Source organism: Elephas maximus, chromosome 8, assembly GCF_024166365.1.
Source record: "Elephas maximus indicus isolate mEleMax1 chromosome 8, mEleMax1 primary haplotype, whole genome shotgun sequence".
NCBI lineage: Eukaryota > Metazoa > Chordata > Mammalia > Proboscidea > Elephantidae > Elephas > Elephas maximus.
The window spans coordinates 65,992,094-66,007,445 of NC_064826.1; the positions used below are offsets into that span (position 1 = coordinate 65,992,094).

Here is a 15,352-nt window from a genome sequence, read left to right on the forward strand (position 1 = left end):
GTCTTCCAAATGTGTGACATCTCGGCTGGCCATATAGCCTTGTCTAAGTTTTGAAAGAAGAGTGGAAAACTGAGGTAGTTTCTCAAATTATATAGGAAAATGAAACTGCTATTGTCTTTCTAGTCAGATTGCCTTGGGAAAAAGCAATTTTTTTTTTTTTTTTTGACTTTTTATCTATTTCTTCAACTCTACATTTAATCTGACAAATACAGACAAGGTGAAACTTCCCACCATACCTTGCATTTGCTGTATCAAAGATATTATTGCTCCCAAGTTCTGACTCCAGGACTAGTCTATGTACTCAGAAGCTGAACTTTATTTTCTGCTTATTTGCTCTGCTTCTTGATATTAAACATTATTAGCTCCAAATATATCAATCTTTGGATTATTTTTTAATGCTCAGCTTCAAGAACATAGAATTAAATAAGAAAAAAGACATTAACTAGAATGTATTAGAGATTTGCTCTTTGAACTAGGTTTTCCCAGAGAAATTCACCTTCTTCAGAGAGAAACACGTTGTGTGTTAAACCTACTGTAGGAGGTTTATATGTGCACACAGTAGATGCTGTTTTATGACTTACTAGAACAGTAGGAAAAGTTGATTAGGAGAATTTATACCTTGTGGGTTTTGCACAGGTATATTCCCTATGCCACACAAAGATAATCTGTTTATACCTGAAGTAATCAGTAAGTAAATCTATAAACTTTGTCATCAATACGGTATCACTGTCAATTTTCAAATAATAGAATATCTGGGGTAGAGAATGCTGAAGTGCTGCTGTGTGTCAGTCTAGTTCTCAATACTTACCTCTTTCTGTCACCATACTTAAGTACAGTGTTCAGTTAATTTCCAATTATTCATAATTAGTCTTTGATACTGTATGTATATATGATACACTAGTAGAACTGGCATTGGGCAAACATAATAGGTTGTCATCTCTTTCTGAATGCTATAATTAAGCTCATGATAAGATGGGATTCCTGTAATTATTTAGACAAAGAACTAATAGAAGTTTACCCAAGTGACACAGACTAACAGGCATAAAATGTCAACTTCTTCAAAATGATTGGAAAACTTAAAATGAAAATATGTAATTGTGCATCACTAAAGTTCTTTATGGAGGCAATGGCGGTTCAGTGGTAGAATTCAACCTTTGATTCCTGGCCAGTGCACCTCCCGTGCAGCCACCACCTGTATGTCAGTGGGGACTTGTGTGTGGCTATGATGCTGAATAAATTTTAGCAGTGCTTCCTAAACTAAGATCAACTAAGAAGGCCGAGAGATCTACTCCTGAAAATCAGCCCATGAAAACCCTCTGGATCACAATAGTTCAATCTAGCCCCACTAGCCTTGGGGATGGCATGGGAGTGGGCGGCATTTTGTTCCATTGTGCGTTGGGTTGCCATGAGTCAGGGGCCAACTTGAGGGCAACTATGACGACAACAAGATCCTTTAGGCTTCTTAAGAAAACTAGCCTGGACCTTTACCTTCACGGAGGGGAGGAGGATTGGGTGGCAGTTGAGAGTAGCTTATTGTTATATCTTTTAATGCCATGAAGACACATTTGAAAACATTTTGACAGAAGGTATATCGATCTTGTTTGATGTGATGATCAGTAACACCTCTGGTGGTAAAGTAATTTCGTGAATGTGTCTTAGGTTGATAGATTTGTTTTGGAGAAAGAAGCTATGTGACTCAGAGATTGTTAATAGACGTTGGGTTTTCACTGGTAGGATGCCTCTGTACATCTTCAGTCATGACTGCAGATTACTACTCCCTCTTCCTTGTTGGTTTATCTGTCTGAAATGGTAGTTGGAGAAAGGAGTCTAGTGTGAGATGGGACCCAAGGGCCGTGGACTGGAGTTATAAATCTCTATTTTGGTAGATCTTTAACTGTCTCCATATGATAGTAAGCAATTCACATAACCTGGGTAGGAAGGTCTGTCAGAGCAGCTTATATTCTGCCTACAAGGTGAAAGAAAGTAAAGTGGAACCAAAGTGCATTTTTTTAAGACTAAACACAGGGCCTGGTAAATAAGAGTTTGAAGGAGGGTGAAGCTGTGTGTGTGTGTATGTGGGAGGAATCAGATGTGTACAGTGCACATATGACCATGACTTTGGACAGTGATAAGCCATGGTAATTAGCTAATCTTATTTAAAAAATAATAATTTTTTTTATAAATAATTCAAAGTGCTTAGTTTACCATTAGCTCAAAATATTTACAAATTTATTAAATATTTATTGAACACTGTGGCAGCCATAATAATAGCCCCTCAAAAATATCCACGTCCTAAGTTAAGGATCCTGAGATCAGGAGATTATTTTGGGTTATCCAAGTGAACCCAATATAATCACAAGCATCCTGATAGGTGAAAGAAAGAAGGAGGCACATGAGTCAGACTCAGAAAGAAAAAGTGACAATGGAAACATTCAGAGTGATGCAATGTAAGAAAGACTTGTCTGAACATTTTTGGCTTTGAATATGGAAAGGGAACACAAGAAGCTGGAATGAAGGCAAGGAAATAGATTCTTCCTTAGAGCTTCCTAAAATTCAGCCCTGCCTACACCTTGATTTTAGCACAACAAGACCTATTTTGGACTCCAGACCTGTAAGATAATAAACTTGTGTTGTCTGAAGCCACTGAGTTTGTGGTAATTTGTTAAGGCAGCAAAAAGGAAACTAATGCAAACATCTACTAGTTCACAAAGAACAACACAGAGAAAGAGGAAGCATGTCTCCTGCCCTCCTGAAGCTTACAAGTCCAATGTATCCATTTTATTTTTTCCAAAAGGAAATTAAGACAGATAGAAATAACATGATTTTCACACAGTAAGTCAGTCTTGATCACCAGTTGATGACTCTTTCTACTACAACATCTGTATCCTATGAATAGAAAAAAAAATTCCACCCACCCTCTCCCACACACGTTTTGTGTGTTGCCTTAAGGACTACTGTTCTTTAACTAGAGCAGGAAACAGCTTATTATCAATACAATAGTTTTCATTTATGAAGGATATTCCATACAGTAACAGTCCTACTTTCACATTCAGAAGTACTGGAATTACCTAAAGCCGTTTTAAAAAAAACCAAGTTGCCTTTTTTTTAGAGCAATAGTTCTTAACTTAAATGAAGAAATCACTTCCTTAAGGAGTAAGTCACATGAGTAATCACACTGCTGTAGCAACAGAGCCCTGTTAGAAGCTGAGGTTCCCAATCCTCAGCCTCCGCCTAGTCTCCCTCTACAGATAGACACCTGGGTGCCCTGGATCCAGCCACTTTTTCAGAATCTGAGATAGGAATCATGTCCATTTCACCAGCCTACCTCTCAATCTATGTGTGGATTACGAAGGGAAGTTAACCCTTTGGAAACTAAAGGAGCCATATTGGTTCTTTGGCTGTATTATTTGGCTGGTCTCACTGTTGGTGTCATTTTTAAGTGTGGGGCTTGATTTAATAGAGACAGCTGACAACTGTGGATCTAATCAAATGGGGCTCCAAGTACATAACTTTCGGTGTGAGGGAGCTACAAGAAACATTTTCAAGTTTCACAGTGATCTGACAAGAATAAAGAGAAAAGTATTCAAAGGAAGCTGGAAAATCAAGCTTAGGCTCTTTTTTTTCAGGTCTGTTATAGTCACTTTCAATTATCGCAGACAATTCATTATAATTTATCACACTGATTCTCTTAGATTGGATCAAGTCCAAACACAACTGAGTTGGATGCATATTAAATTACCTCTTACTTAAAAGGAGGGTGGTCTCACCAGGGCAAGATGGAGTTCATTAGCAGGCTGAGAAGTTATTCTTAACTCTTCATTCTCTGGTTTCATATTGTTTCTGGTTCCCCAGAACTTTGGACACCTTTCATTTTTCAACTCGTGGAAAACAGCACTGGGCACTTTGTGTATCTCAGTAGTCACTGGTTCCAAAGATAAAACACTCATCACAAGTCCGTACAAAAAAACACAAATTGTTTTGAACGTTGCTCCTATTCTTTAATTAAAATAATTTCTTTCTCATTTTTAGGGAAAAGAAGAAAAGATATTGTCTTTGTGAATGTTTATTTAGACCTGCAAAAGGCAAAATGTTTCACTCTATTATGACTAAGACATATATTGAGCGTACTCCAGCATATGTGTTTAGGAATTTATGGTCATACTTCTAGCTGACCAGCGCTGGCTTAGTTATCTAGTGCTGCTATAACAGAAATACCACAAGTGGGTGGCTTTAACAAACAGAAATTTATTTTCTCACAGTTTAGGAGGCTAGAAGTCTGAATTCAGGTTAGGGCTCTAGGAGAAGGCTTTCTCTTTGTCAGCTTTGGAGGAAGGTCTTTGTCTCTTCTGCGCTTCTGTCCTGGGCAATCTTCATGTGGCTTGGCATCTCTCTTTCCCCATCTCTGCTGACTTGTTTAATCTGTTTTATATCTCAAAAGAGATTGGCTCAAAACACATCCTACACTAATCCTGCCTCATCGTAACAAAGACAACCCATTCCCAAATGGGGTTATAACCACAGAAGGACACAATTCAACCCATAACAAACATTATGACCCACATCATTCAATGAAGAGCATGGTGAGGATAGAATTCTTCTGACAGATGGCCTTTCATGTATCTCCAGACTCTTCTCCAAGCACTTGGAACTTCAAACTCCATGTAGATGGCCTCTTATTTGTACATTCTAAGTCTTAGGACTAGAGATGAGTTTTTCCCCTAGGTGACAAAAAGGACAGAGAAGAATTCCTGAGATAACTATAAATTTAATTATTTGTTCCCAAGGGAATTTTTATTCAGACATTTTTTTGTCTCATTTTTTTTTTTACTATTTCTTCTTACATTTAAAAATGAGCACAAGTTGAACATGGAGGGATCCGATCCCATTTGTCTGTTGGTCTTCCAAGTATACATAAATGTTATGGTGAGAGAGTATTTGCCTCAGCTTAGAAATGAGCCCACCAGGACAGATTTCTGTCCCTCTCCATACTCTAGTTACTCTCAGTTTTTGGGTCTCTTGTTAAACATCAAAGAATCTTCTGTGGAAAATCTCTCCGTATATGGGGAGCAATAGTGTAAAACTGAGGGATGGGTAAGACTTGAGATTAGGTGTAGTCACAAAAATCAGCTTACCCATGTGTCTTATACTGATCTTATAACAAGCACTTAAAACTCAGTTTTTGCTAGTCCTTTTCAACACTTCAGCAATTATTGATAGAACTGCCAAGCTAGAAAGAGTCCCAAGAGGTCATCTTGTTCATTTCCATGCTTTAGGCACAAGCATATCTAAGTTAATTCCAGCAGATGAAAAGAGACAAATCTTAACTAAGACACTTCTACTTTTGAAACACATTGCTTTTTTGGGTGTAGGACTTCACTTCCTATTTGTTTCCTGAATGCTTGTACTATGGCGATGGACCTGTTCTTGCAGAATTCTTTTAATCTTTTGCTAGATTAAAAGATCTAGACTTGCTAGATTAGAAAGATCCAACTGAATTCCAGCCCTGGTGGCACAGTGGTTAAAGCGCTTGACTGCTAACCAAAAAGTTGGCTGTTCGAAACCAGCAGTGGCTCCTCAGGAGAAAGATGTGGCAGCCTGCTTCTGTAAAGATTTACAGCATTGGAAATCCTATGGGGGCGCTACGAGTTGGAATCAATGTGTTTTTTGGTTTATCACAGCTGGCAGAACCACCACAGTAACTCAGAAACCACATGAAGGGCCCGTGCATAGTGGATCACATTAGGTTTTTTTTTCTTTCCTTTTTTTTTTTTAATGGGCCCCCTGTAATTTCTAACCTAAGTGGCTTGGTAATGATCTAGTGTAGGAGACTCCATAACCCTTTGGGTAGGTCCTCCAAATGCAGACCTGTTTTATCAGCAGGAGAGTTATTCAGTGACATATGGAGACTGCATTTTCTTCATTTTTCATCCTCCTCAAGCACAAAACCTGAACCCTCCAAATTCAGGAAAAAAAAAAAAATAGCCCATGAAGCAGGACACAGATCTATTGTGCAATTGTTTTTAGACGTCCTTGCCAATACGACAGTTCTGAATCCGATGAGCCTATTTATTACTGTGCTTGTAAAAGAGAATACCTGATCACTGAATGTTGTATTCTGTAGCTGATGGCCATCATTGCCTTTTTTACATGGCCGAGGGATCACACAGGCTTTTGAAGCTGCCTTTTTTTTTCCCCCCAAGTGGCTTACTCTATCAAGAGAGGGGGAAACAGGGACCATATTTCAAGAGAGGAGGGCAAAGGAACCATATTTCTGAATGCTGTGTTGGCCCCATTTGCAAAGACTTAGTACTTTTTCAATAAAACTAAAAAAAATAAATTTAATTTGTGGCTACACTTCAAGTAAGATGGTTTGATGGTAAAAGTGGAGCAGTCCCTCCCAGCCCTGGATTTAGAGAAGACGTGTGGCTGAATCCCTTAGCATCGCTTTCATGTGGTTGGGTGAGCTATTCCCAGAAACCCCAAGCATTTTTGAAGACACTGAACTGGAGACGTTCACAATTCTTCCCTCCCATTTTGCCATTAATCCCTCAGGTTTTAACAAGCACTGGAATTAATGCTGCCTACACTCTTTCCTGTCAAATTGGAATTTTTTTCTGCTCTCTTGAATAAACTAATCTGTTCTCCCTAGTCCATACTCACATAAATCAAAGGGGTGGGTGTCAACTCACGCTACATCCAAGTATCAACTTCCTTTTTTTTTTTTTTTTAATTAAGCTGGATTTTGACATTTGATTTGAAGAAAGGGTTTTAATGTATAAAGGTAATCTATATATTCATCTCTTCCTATTCTTTTTTGTCCTTATAAAACAAAAATTCAGTCTCAGCTTACACCAAAGCCTTATTCCAGTCTAGTCAAAGCAACTCGGGTTTCATATTTCCTAAAAAAGATAAAAAAAAAAAAAAGTTTGATGAACTGTTGAGAGTCTGTACCAAAAAAGCCTTCTCTGACCTGAGCATATTTCATTGAGCGTTATGATGACATATTTCCACCTTGCTTTATCCATAGTAAGACTTTGGAATAACCAAATTTGTAGAAGTTGAGCATACTGTAGAAATGAAACATAACACCACTGCTGTGTTATACTCCCCTGTCATCGACTGAGCTTAATACCTCAAACTCTTTGATTTTTTTTTTTTTTTGCCTAGAATGCTTTGTAAGTCCTAAAAAGATCTGTTGTCCCAGCCTAATCATGAGAGAGAGAAAAAAAAAAATTAAACGAATCCAAATTGAGAGATATTCTATGAAATACCTGCCCAACATTCCTCAAAACTGTCAATGTCATCCAAAATGAGTTAAGTTTGAGAAGCTGTCACAGCCTGGAGGAGTCTAGGGAGACATGACAAGTAAATGGATCTGGATGAGCTCTTTGAACGGGACAAGGACATTAGATAAAAATTAAGGACATCTGAATAAAGTATGGAGCCTCTGAGCGGTGCAAGTGGTTAACATACTCAGCTGCTAAATGAAAGACCTACTTGCAAAATATCAGCCACTGATAACCCTATGAAGCATGGTGCTGCTCTGACACACATGGGGTTGCCATGAGTTGGAATTGACCCGAAGGCATGTAGTACTGTTGTTGTTAGGTGCCCTCAAGTCGGTTCCAGCTCATAGTGACCCTATGTGCAACAGAATGAAACACTGCCCGGTCTTACACCATCTTCACAATCATTGTTATGCTTGAGCCCATTGTTGCAGCCACTGTGTCAATCCACCTCACTGAGGGTCTTGCTCTTTTCTGCTGACCCTGTACTGTACTTTTTGATGTCCTTCTTCAGGGACTGATCCCTCCTGACAATATGTCCAAAGTATGTAAGACACAGCCTCACCATCCTTGCTTCTAAAGAGACAGAAGATTTGTTCATTGTACTTCTTCCAAGACAGATTTGTTCGTTCTTTTGGCAGCCCATGGTATATTCAGTATTCTTTGCCAACACCACAATTCAAAGGCATCAATTCTTCTTTGGTCTTCCTTATTCATTGTCTAGCTTTCACAAAACTAGTACTGGTTTAGTTAATAATGATGTATCAATATTGGCTCATCGGTTGTGACAAATGTACCATACTGATGTAAGATGGGGCCCTGGTGGTACAGTGGTTAAGAGCTACAGCTGCTAACCAAAAAATCAGCAGTTCAAATCCACCAGCCACTCCTTGGAAAGGGACAGTTCTACTCAGTCCTATAGGGTTGCTGTGAGTTGGAATTGATTGTATAGCAATGGGTTTGGTTTTTGGTTTTAATATAAGATATAAACAATAGAGGAGACCGGGTGTGAGATACGTGGGAACTCACTGTACTAACTTCACAACATTTCTGTACATCTAAAACTATTATAAAAAGTTTGTTTAAAAAATCTAAAAAATAAAAATCTGTTGGGCTGATTTCTCTACAAGACTGCTACTAGCTGTGAAGGTCAGAGGCATAACTAAGGTACGGCAGGTAGGGTTTACCCCTTAGGGGCCACTTGAGGAGGAGTGTTAATGAGCAGTTCCTGTTGGCCATCACCAGCTGTGAGAGTCATTCAGCAATTTAAAACTAATTTCCATAGATGCTATTTTCCATGGATAGGTCCCTGGTGAATGTTGAAACTGGAGTGAGAGCCACTTTTCTTTTTATAAACAGCTTCTCTGTAATGCAGCTCCTAGTGGGTCATATCTAGGATGGTTCCTCACACAAGAAAGACTTTTATTGTGCTACTGTCTGGTTGGTGGTCTGAAAAAGTTACTTCCTAAGAATGAACTATGCATTTTGAAGAACTTGTTATCAAGATTTCCCACCTAGCTGTTGGGTAATTTTTAGTTGAAATGTCCAAAAAAATATATTTTTATGTAAAACCAAAACCAAACCCATTGCCATCAAGTCAATCCTGATTCATACTGACCCTACAGGACAGAGTAGACCTGCCTCATAGGGTTTCCAAGAGGTGGCTGGTGAATTTAACCGTTGACCTTTTGGTTAACAGCCGAGCTCTTAACTGCTGCACCACCAGGTCTCCATTTTTCTGTGGAGGGCACATTTTCACCTTGAACTCTTGGTATGTGTCTTGCTTTGTAATACTGTGTCAAGACTCGCCAGGAGTTGCTGGGTAGTGGAAACGATTAAGCACTCAACTACTAGCCAAAAGATTGGTGGTTTGAACTCACCTAGAGGCACTTTCTGGAGCCCTGGTAGCACGGTGTTTAAGAATTTAGGCTGCTAACCAAAAGGTCAGCTGTTCCAATCCACCAGCTGCTCCTTGGAAACTCTACGGGACAGTTCTACTCTGTCCTACAGGGTCGCTATGAGTTGGAATCGACTCAACGGCAAGGGGTTTAGAGGCACTTTGGGACAAATGTCTAGCAATCTGCTTCCAAAAGATCACAGCCATGAAATCTTCCCCAGGTCCCGTGTCCATGTTTCTAAGTAGGAAGTCTCTTTTGTTTGTTAAACCACTCAGGGATACTCTTGCACAATAGTTAATAACAATTCACATGAATATTTTGGGGATAAACACACTCATTTGAGAAGAACTTGTTTGACTGAAATGGCATTTTTAGTTTGACTGCATAGTGGCCAGATGAAAACAAAGCATTTTCTCCCAAAGCAGTGAGAATAAATGCAGAACTTATCAGAAGTGACCCCACTGGTTTCTCAGCTGCTGGCTATTCAGCAGGCTTCAGGAAATGATCAATTGGTCTCAATTAGTTCTCAGCAGAAAGAACCCACCTCATGGTAAATATCACAATTGGTACTAATTAGCTCCATTGTCACCTGTCTGAACTGGTGGGCTGGGAGCTGAGTGAGGTGAGCCATCTCCGTGCAGATACAGAAGCTCACCTGAAAAGGATCAGAGATTCACTGCCCAGGCCATTGTAACAGGCAGAGCAAGCCGCCTCTGCCCCGCGCAGATACACGCAGTTCAGTCTCTTGACTTCTAGCTCCACAGAGGGCAAGAAATCACAAATGTGATGCTCAGAGAAGGACTGTGTATCTCAAAGAAAAAATGCACTTGCATTCAATTGATGCGAGGTTTCATGGTGTATATATTGGCTTCAGGTCAGCCAGGCCTTAGTTCAAACCTGCACTTGCCGCTTACTACTATTCATTTGATCATAAACCAATGGCTTTACTTCCCTGAGCTGGGTTTACTAATCTGAAAAAATAGAGGCAAGATTGCCCACCTAATAGGACTCGTATGGTGATGTATGTGACATGCGTGGCACTTAGTAAGCACTCAACAATTTTCGAACACCCTACAAGTACATAACCAACCAAGTTGGTGAGACAGTGACATCGATACTGTTCATTGGCCTTCCTAGTGATAAGCAAGAAAACTCCCAGGTATTCAGTATCAGCGTGGAGAGAGATGATGAAGTAAAGAAGAGATGTAAAAATTAGCAAATAAATGGAAGGAAATTAAGCAATGGCGTTCTAGCAGAGGAACAGTTATTGTCTCATGTTTCTCAGCTGGGCAAGTTGTGAAAATGGGGTGTGACCCCAAATGGGAAAACTCTCAGGCATGGGCTACAATGATGTAAAGGAAATTCATCCTACAATCAAGTTGGGTCATATTGTACTGATTGTTTAGAACTGGGTTTTCCAAATTTCCCAATGATGTGAAGCACCTGGGTGCTTGTTAAATAACTCACCAGGCCCCTTCCCTGGAAATTCTGATTTCCAAGTCCAGGCTGGGGCCTAGGAATCTGTGTTCTTAACAAGTTCTTCAAGAGCTTCTATGTTCAAATAAGTTTGAGGACCACTGATTTAATTTGGTGACGCTATTATTTCTGCTTTGAATTATTTTTGTTTGTTTTTGATACCATGCTAAATCATGGGGTGTATTTAAATTTTGGGTTGGTAATATGGATTTTAAGAAATACTCCCTCGGACTACATGGTTACCACTGAACTTTTTGTGTTCTCAAGTCTGCTGATTGTTGGGCAGCTGTCTGTCCCAGTGAATCTTCGTAGCTGAAAATATGGTCAGGTGCCTTCCATTAGGTTACATGGGGAACCTCTGGTTTTCCAAATATGACAGAAAAAACAAAACCAAGCCCACCAGGGCTCCCTAACTATCACACAGGAAACCATAAATATGCTTACAAGGCTTATCTAGGGATACAAAAGCCAAAAGAGACAAAAATTTTACTCAATTGCACTTCCTGGTTGTACTACCTTAACTTACAAGGCTCATTGTCCAGGTATTTTGCTTCAAGTGACATTTCTTTCACCTTCGCTGTTACACAAGTCCCCACTAAAGGGCAGTAAATACTTCAGTGGGAAAAGCATACTCCCAAAGAACTCTAGAGGCATAAAAAGTGATTGGGATACCATATGTCCATGGGTCACCAAAGGGTTAAAACAGTATTTTTCACACTTGGGTGCACATGGTAATTTTTCCTGGGGGAATTTTTTAAATATTGATCCCCAGATCCCACTCCCAGACATTCTGATTGAATTGGTGTTTAATGTGACCTGAAAGAGACCTGGTGGCACAGTGGTTAAAGCACTTGGCTGTTAAAGGTCAGTGTTTGAAACCCACCAGCCATTCGGCAGAAAAAAGATGTGGCAGTGCTTCTGTAAAGATTACAGCCTTGGGAACCTTACGGGGCAGTTCTACTCTGTCCTGTAGGATTGCTAGGAGTCGGAATCCACTTGAAGGCAGCGGAAAAGTGGCCTGTCAGAGGATTTTTGTAAAGCTCCCCGCGTGATTCTAAGGCACAAGTAAGTTTGTAGTAACACTGATTTAGAAAACAGCCTGAGGGGCCCAGGCATCTGTAAATGGCGAATCAGTAATAACTAGATGTAAAGTCACATCACAGATCAATAGGTCCCAGCTCGGAATCAAGGTGTAAAACATGATAACAATCCCATTTCAAAAAAACTTCTTGAGAGTGTCTAAATTATTCTGTTGCCCTAGAAACTGTATTCAAGATTACTTGCAGTGAGGTGACCACCATGATTTAGAGGTGTTTAAATGTGCAGCCTAAATCCCCCTAAACTGGCAGCAGCCGCAATGGATGAATATGCATAGAATAACACTGTGGTATGAATCTAATCTTAGCTTTCACTGCACGGTTATCTATGGTACTAACATTGCTCTATTTCCTTTTCTTCCTCTTCCTCATTATCCAGTCTGTAATGTTAGGACTTCGAATAGCCATCAAGGACAGTAGAGATAACCAGGGATGAGGATCTGTGAAACTAGAGCTCAGTCAGTGTCCCAGACAGGAGGGGAGGGTTGTCGAGAATAAGACAGTCAAAAGAGTTAAACTTTTGGAACAAATAGTGCAGTAATACTTCTAGGAGACACAGAGTTACCCACATTGATCATCAGAGCAGGACCAAAAATTACTATTGGAATTATTTGGGGAAAGTTTTGTTAAGCAAAATGAGAAGTCCTCTGGACCTTTGTTGTCTCTGGAAGTGTTTCTTCAAATCATGAAGTAGTCATTCCTACTGTTTATCAAAACTCTTTCAACTACATTATCTAATTCAATTCTTTCAATACCCCCTTGGAAAAGAAGCAGAGAAAATGCCCTGTTCAATAAGCAGGGCAAGAATTATCATGCTCCTATTATGAATTAAAAATTAAGGCTTAGAGGATTCACAAAGCTATTGGTATCAGAGCAGAAAATGAACTTTGGGGACTCCAAGCCTGTCTACCCTCCCTCTCCACCTCAGTGCCTCTTAGGAAGTACAAACTGAAGATGATGCTCAGGCAAAAATAGAGATATTAATAATTGTTAGAGGGAAGAGTGATCAAAATAGTTCAGACAATTTCTAAGCTTAGAAATTAATAGACTTTAAAAAGAAACCTGTTGCCATCAGGTCAATTCAGACTTATAGCCATCTAGGGGACAGAGTAGGACTGCCCAGTAGGTTTCCAAGGCCGTGATCTTTACAAAAGCAGACTGCCACATTTTTCTCCTGAGGAGCAGCTGGTGGGTTGAAACCTCCAGCCTTTCAGTTAGCAGCCAAGTGCTTAACTATTGTGGCATTACCATTTTACATTTCCACCAACAACGTATAAAGTTTTAATTTCTTCACGTCCTCGCCAACACTTGCTATTTTCTGTTTTGCATTGTTTGTATTTTTTATCATAGTCATCCTAGTGGATGTGAAGTTGTATCTCATTGTCATTTACACACTAACTTTTCTATCCTCAGCACACAGCCCAGAACCAGGCACACACTACGGTCTCAAGACTCAAAGACATGAAAATGCTAAGGGCCTCTAAGAGAAGTAATCAGGATGGGTAATTTCTAATCTTTGGGAAATCAGATTTTACAATCAACTGCTTTTAGTTTTTAATACAAACAGTCAAGAGATAGCAGGCAAGCTAACTCAATCTTTGCTCCTAGACACCCCAGCACTAATGGGGTAATAACTTTCTGTTGATGGTCACTCCTTTTGGAGTTTGGAAGAATGGTGTGCGCACCCTGGGAAAAAGACAGAGGCAGAGAGGGCTCTGAAGGAAACAAGACGCCTTTCCCTTCATCTCAATTAAAGTTAAGTGCCCAACTCATGACTCACGTCTTGGCTGTACCCGCTTCACACCTTCCCCGTTGTCAGATGCCTGGTGCTAGATGATTGCCTCTAAGAGGGGCTTTTGACAGCAGTGTTCTCCAATTACATGTTTCCATTAACAAAAGAAATATCTTTATGGGTTTCTTAGGTACTTGTAGAAATATATACTAGCTCACTAGTAGTCAGAAACATCTGATCTGTCTGCTCACAGCCCTCTGACAGTCAGGCATTTGCTTTTAGGCAAATAAAATGTCAACCACCATTAAACAGCATATGGCAACAATATGACCATTCCCTCTCTGAGGACCCACCTCTCCCCAGAAGAGATGGTACTTGAAATAGGAGGTGCTTTTAAATGCAGACACCCCTTATCCCTCCCACTTGGGCATGAAGACTCGGGAGTGGGCAAAGTGCCACACAGAGAAGGACACAGGCAACCAGATCAAAGGTGAGCATAGGGGACAAGCTCCCAGCCAGCAGTGACCAAAGGCTGTCTGCCTTGGGCATATGGGTCTGTGGTTAAGGGGAAGTACCGTCCCTAAACTGGCCTGGGTTAACTCTACAAAATAGAAAACAGCCTCCACAGCCACTTAAAGAGGGCTTTGGGCCGATTTGAATTGAATGCAGTGGTGCTCAGTGAATGAAGGAAGCCGTTGAAAGCGAGTCTCCACCCCTCTCTGTGGAATTCCCTCAGTGAAGGAGCTAAAAGTAAATTGGCTTCTCCTGAAATAGGTGATAAGGGTATGGAAGCCTGTTTGCTGGGTCAGCTGATGTGTAAGTGGACCTGAGGCAATATGGACAAGGAGGTGGGCTGCCTTTGTGGGATGGCCAGTATCCAGACAGTCTGCTCAAGATTAAAAAATAAACCAGGTTTCCTCAGGAGCCTCTGGGGTAATGATGGCAGCAGGGGACACCAGGAATTGTCAATAAGAGATAGCCTGGTCCTCAAAACATAGTCTCAAAACATTGCTTGTCCTGATTTAAGGGAGCTATACTATTTTTTTTATACTATGCAAATAAGCAAAATGTGATGTTTGTCCTGTTGGAGACAGAATATAGTCAGTCAGCCTCGACCAGTTTTACATCAAGCTCTTATTAACATATGACCTTATCATATTTCTGGGCCTCTGATTTGGCCAACAACATGGCTGCATCAATGAAATAACTAGCTTTGTAAAAACAGTTCAACTGTAGTGTCAGGAAAGCTTATTTTGATTAGACAGTTAACATTGTCCAAAAATTCTTGTCAACTTTATAATTATTTTTCCACTTATGTAGACCACACATATACACTTGCGTAGCGCCAAGGGTGATAAGGTGGGGAAACTTCTTGTTTCCAAATAATTTTGTTTGTCTAAACTGTATAAATTGCATATTTTAATAATGCTTTATTATCTACTTAATAATAGAATTAATACAAAATTCGAAATGCCTAGGAAAGCAGTGAAATTGCTGTTAAATAACATTAATAATTTTAATAATGTTTTTCACACAATTTGTCTTCAGAAAGTGTACTGTTAAAAATGAGGACAACAACAAAAAAAAAAACTCCACAGTTTTTAGTAGTGTTTTGGAATTGCCTTTTACTTTCTTCTAGATAGAGGTAACTGAAGGATGATATCATCCTTTGCTGCTTTCACTGACAGTCAGTACATTCCACAGTTGGCATCATCGACTGGGTCAGTGGCTGTATGACTGGCAGGATGTTGAGGAGATTTTCAAAGACCCTTTACCCTGAGGAAGGATGATACAGACTTTCCAAATTAGAAAAGGAGCTTACATTGTCAGGGCTGTCAGAGGGGGACTGTCCCACGTGTCTAA

The 15,352-nt window shown here is 40.0% G+C and overlaps 1 protein-coding gene across 4 annotated transcripts in view; it reads left to right on the plus strand.

Moving 5' to 3' along the window:
• DYNC1I1 (dynein cytoplasmic 1 intermediate chain 1) overlaps positions 1–15,352 on the plus strand; it is a 325,120-nt gene that overhangs the window by 235,017 nt on the left and 74,751 nt on the right. The window lies entirely within an intron of this gene.